The following is a 5,690-nucleotide window of genomic DNA, read 5'->3' as shown; positions in this document are numbered from 1 at the left end:
CTCACAACCCTCTGTAATGGGATCTGATGCCCTCTTCTGGTGTGTCAGAAGACAGCGACAGTGTACTCATATATATGAAATAAATGAATTTTTAAAAGGAAAAGAATAAGAAATTGAATGGGAGACCCCAGGATACCTTCTGTAGGAAGCAGTCTGTGGTATCTACCAGCAGGCTCTGCTGGATATTCTCCTGTGTAATGGAGCAGAGCTTTTTATCCTACTCTGTCCTTTTTGTCTCCTGTGTGTGGTTATTTACACTCTGATTAGGTGCTTTAAACTACCGGGCATAAGGCTGGGCACAAAGCTGGAATGTGTTGGGAGAGGAAAGAAGGATTTTATGAAATGTGCTGATGCCACATTTCTCTGCCAGTGAAATGAGCCAATTCGAGCAGATTAGATTAGATTAAACGCAGGTTTATTGGGAATCTGCTCACAGGTGGGTGGGTTTGTAAGACTCTGGCGAGCGAGCCTTAGCTACCCGGGTGAATCAGCTGGGGATTGATGCAAAAGCAAGAGGAATTTATCGTTTCAGAGCCCTGGAGTAGTCCTGCACCAGAAGAGGCAGGGACCCCAGGTGGCCTGGTCAATGAGTTTTTATACAGTTTCCAGGGGCAGAATGGATGCATCAGCAACTAGGCACAATATGATTGGCAGAACAGTGCGCCCTTTAAACTGATTGGTTTTTTTAGGGAATGAGGTCGTAGGAGCTTAATCAGCCCCTCTCTTTCAGACTGCTTCGTGACCGCTTCTTCCAGGAGGGGAGGGGTACCTGATGGAATTTTCAAAAGGTCCTGAGCTGACCTCTTCCGGTTCAATGGTCTAGGGAAGTCATCATGGACAAGGAGAGAGAGGAGAGAGGGAAGAGAAAGGAAGAAAGAGGGTGTGTGCAGAGAGAGAAAAGAGAGAGCAGAGTGGTGAAGGGAGAGAGGGAGGAGAAGGAGAGAGAGAGAGAGAGACCAAAATGTCTGGATTGTATAGGGAAGGGCCTCTGGGGAAAGAGCAGCCCAGCCGCTGGGCTGCAAAGTTCAAGTTTGGGCACAGGGTATGCCAGGTAGGGACTGAGGGATGCTGGGAGAACCTGGAGGGCAGGTCTGCTTTGGTATGTAACATATGCACCTCAGTGCCTGTCCTGGGACTGAAATCAAACAGCTGCAAGTATATTCAAGGACAGTGACCAGCCTGAGTGGAGTGGCAGTTTCCTGCTCTCTTTCCCGTGGCTGGCACAGGGTGGGGGCTCCCGCAGGAGAAGCCTTGAAACATCGTCAGCCTCATTTCCTGCCCACACTTTGCTTCCTGGGTGTGGATGAAGTGTGGCCACACAGCATATGGCCTCCATGCGTTTCCTGCCTGCTGCCATATCTTCCCCAGCAGAGTTGACTGAATCCCTTTGGAACTGTGAACCAAAACAAACCCTCTGCCCCTTAAGTTGCTTCTGTCAGGGTAATTTATCGCAGCAACCGGACAAGAAACACAGACAAGTAGGAAACTGCCTTTTACAGAGTTAGTGCTCCAGTGCCCACCAACCTGGTAACTGACAGAGTTAGTAGTCAGTCCAGCTCCCGACTCCAGAAAGAATACAGTATTCATATAGTACATTGACTGCAGATAGCTGAAATACTACCTCACCAAGCTCTCTCCTGCTCTCTTCCCATCCTGCCCTCTGTCTTACAGGTGCTGGGGATTAAACCAGGACAAATTAAATGACAGAACTCAAAATGTAACTGTGATTGCAATAATTACTTTCCTCCATACTGTAACTAAATGCTTGACAAAAACCACGAAAGAAAGTTACATGGGCTGGATTCTGACTGGCTGCTATGTTAGTTTTACTATATTTAGTGAGGCCTTGAGGAAACTCCAGGAAGGCACTCAGCTCTGAGCATAGCTTCCCTTTGTCAGAGCCATCAATGATTAACAGCCCATTGTCAGTAGCTCCTTCTGCAGAGTTCAGTCTGCTTCCCTGGGAAACTGAAACTTTTCCATTTCCAATGTTTTTATTTTATTTTATTTTATTTTTAGGGGATGTGCTCCCTGGCTCCCCTCCTTTTGTACTAAGCCTAATACATGGCTTGATTGTTCAGGAGGACATCTTGGCCAGTTGCTGCCCCCACCCCCACCCGTGATCCCACTGCCACATTATGCTGCACTATACTGTGTTATAAAGCAGGACACCCAGCACCAGATGTTTCCTGACTATGGCTACATTGTGACCAGCCACCACCACAAACTCTGGCTGCCATTACTGCCCTGTCACGATGGACCCAGTGAAAATAAACCCTCTCTTTCTTTCTTCCTTCCTTTTTCTCTCTTTCTTTCTTTCTTTCTTTCTTTCTTTCTTTCTTTCTTTCTTTCTTTCTTTCTTTCTTTCTTCCTTCCTTCCTTCCTTCCTTCNTCTTTCTTTCTTTCTTTCTTTCTTTCTTTCTTTCTTTCTTTCTTTCTTTCTTCCTTCCTTCCTTCCTTCCTTCCTTCCTTCCTTTCTTCCTTCCTTCCTTTCTTTCTTTCTTTCTTTCTTCTTTCCTCCTCCTCCTCCTCTTCTTTTAACAATGTGTATGGATGTTTGTTTGGCCTATGTGGATGTATATGTGCCACATGAATGCCTGGTGCCCATTTAGGCAGAAGAGGACATCAGAAGATCACTGGAACAGGACTTACAGAAACTTGTGAGCCGCCATGTAGGTGCTGCTGGGAACAGAGTGCAGGTCCTCTGGGAGAGCAACCAGTGCTCTTAAACACTGGGCCATCTCTCCAGCCTTGCTCCATTGCATTTAATTAGGGTCACCTTATGAACATGTGAGGAGAGTGTCACTTACTTGAGCAAGGGCACTTTGAGAGTGGCTTCAGCACTGGGGAATGTGATCTCCTTTGCCCAGAATTCCTGAGGGAGAGTGGGGCTTTACAATCCTGCCCACTCCTGCCACCCATGAAAGAATATTGATGGGCTCAGGCTTGTGCAAGCAGCCGCTGACACTCAGAGTTCCTGAACCATCGCAGCTGGGCCAGATCCAGAAGACCGTTTCACAGTGTTCCTACCCACCCCTCAGCTCTTCCATCCACTCTGCCCCATTTTTAGAAACACTATGAGCCTTGAAGGGCTATATAGATGTTCAGTTTCAGACTGAGCACCCAACAGTCACTTATTCTAGGCTCTTTGACCAGTTATGAATCTCCACACTAATGCTTGGCCACTGCATATAGAAGGTCCTCTGGCCACGGTGGAGACTAACACTAATCTAGACACAACTTTTGAAAAGTCTGTTCCATGAGGCAATATGCAAACTAGGCTGTGTGGCAGGACTATGTGGTAAATGACGCATACTAAGTCAGTAGGAAGTTGACCTATAGTCCAATGAGTTTAGAGCATATGGTGTCAGAAGTGAGCTGCGTGTCTTAGCCATCATAAGGAGCGCTAAAGACAGTGGGTGTGGGTGAGGAGTGAGTGGGGGTTGGGGTTGGGGCTGGGGGGTGGGGGGGTTGGAGGGGCTCATTTTCAGATGTGTGTGTTCAGATGAGGGCAGTCTGGTCTTGAGGTGACAGTGAGGATGAATTCTGGCACTCAAAGGTAGATCAGCAGGACTTGGCAGGATGTGTAACGGAACATAAGCAGTCCACTAGGCTTCTGGCTTGAGCCAGAATAGGAAACAGGAATGCCTGCAGATTGGCAGATGGGGAGGTGTTACCCATTGGACTGCATTTGCCTTTGTGGAGTTTTTTATGTAGTTGTGAGACATCCTCGTGTCTAAATGGAGACATGGAATAGTGATGCCTTAGAATGGAGCTAGTGGGAGGCATGTGACCGTAAGAGCACATAGACTGTCATTGGTAACTGGGACAATGAGATGAGGCATCAAGGAAAAGAATGAGAGAGAGCCCACAGGTCAAGACAAAGGTTGGCTGGGACTAAAGAAGACATGCATGGAAGCAGAAGCATGGCCAGAGAGACTTCAGAATGTTGCCATGGAAGCCAGAAGAAGGGTGGAGTTAAAGAGAGTAGAATACTCCCTTCAGAATTGTCCCTAGCAACTAATGAAGGATGAGCAGAGACTTCTCTCTTACGACTTTAAATGCATCTGTGTGGTTGGATCAGAAGTATCTCCCTTAGGCTCATATACTTCAGCACATGCTTCCCTGTTGGCGACATGATTAGGGAGAATGGAGCCCTTAGGAGCTGGAGCCTTGCTGGAGAGAGTATGTCTCTAAGGGCCAGACTCTGAGGATTTCTAGTCTATTTCTCGCTCCCTCCCCCTCCCAGCTGTATGCTTTCCCTACCACAGGGACTCTGTCCCTCTGGAACCATAAGCTAAAATAAAGATTTTTTTGTTTTGTTTTGTTTTTGTTTGTTTGGTTGGTTGGTTTTGTTTTTTTTTTTTTTNTTTTTGTTTTTTTTTTGAGACAGGGTTTCTCTGTGTATCCCTCCCTGGCTGTCCTGGAACTCACTCTGTAGACCAGGCTGGCCTGGAACTCAGAAATTCGCCTGCCTCTGCCTCCCAAGTGCTGTGATTAAAGGCATGCGCCACCACACCCAGCAGATTTTTTTTTTTAAGCTGCATTTGGTCACAGAATTTTATTACAGCAACAGAAGATAAGTATTATAACCTGTGATGGGAAAATACCAATGGTAGGGGAAGGGAGAGGAAACCTAATTAAGACATTGTTGGTGCATCCACACAAGAGAATGTTCTGCAGCTTAAATCACACTTCTGCAGAATGACACAAGAAAACGTCAAGCAAGAAGATGCCCATTGAAAATAATGATTCCATATTTTTATTTCAAAGTTATGTTTCATAGTATGTGTTAGGCCAATCACTATAATTGTCTGGTATAATCCCAGCAGAGGAAACACTTCCTTCAGAATTATCCTCTCTTCTGGGCTAGAGAGAGAGGCAGAGAGGCAGGAGGGTGAGGTACTCAAAGTGAAGCTTTGAGGTCAGTGAGTTCGAAGCTAACCTGGACTACATGAGATCCCCACATCTCAAACAAAAGGTAAGCAGACAAAGTAACACACAGGCTTGTTACCTTTTCTCGCTGTGATGAAACAGTTTAGCAAATCAACTTGGAGGAGAATTGCATATTGGCTCACAGTGTTAGAGAATCTCTGCCATGGTCAATTGACTCCATAGATCCTGGGCTGTAGTGAGTGATACAGAGCACTGTTGCAGGGAGCATGGTGGAGCCGAGGTAGGAGGTACAGGTGTCGGTTTCGAGGCCACACCCTGTGGTTTGTATTGTGTATATTATAATATATTCTCATTTTCTGTGGTGAACATATGACCCATTTATAATAAGGAGATTTTCGAGGGGTTTCAGTTAAGTACAAGCTGAGAGGTGGTGGTACATGCCTTTAATCCCAGCACTCAGGAGGCAGAGACAGTCAGATCTCTGAGAGTTCAAGGCCAGCTTGGTCTATAGATCGAGTTCCAGGAGAGTCAAGACTACACAGAGAAACCATGTCTGGAAAAACCAAAAAAGAGAAAAGAAACATGTGGTACATATCACATAGTAGGCAGTGATTAAATAAACTGCTCACAGAAATCGAGCAGCAATGAGGAAAAAGTTTATGTGCTCTCCCCTTAAGTTACAGCAAAGTCTTCCTTATAAGGAAAGAGGCAGGACAAACACGTGATAAAATGGTCAAAGATAAAGTCAGCCAGAAGGAATGGTGAAGCTAGATAGACAGACAGCTCTAGGTAGC

This window comes from Mus caroli, chromosome 13 (assembly GCF_900094665.2).
Source record: "Mus caroli chromosome 13, CAROLI_EIJ_v1.1, whole genome shotgun sequence".
In the NCBI taxonomy this organism is placed as follows: domain Eukaryota; kingdom Metazoa; phylum Chordata; class Mammalia; order Rodentia; family Muridae; genus Mus; species Mus caroli.
This window is presented reverse-complemented; position numbering follows the sequence as displayed.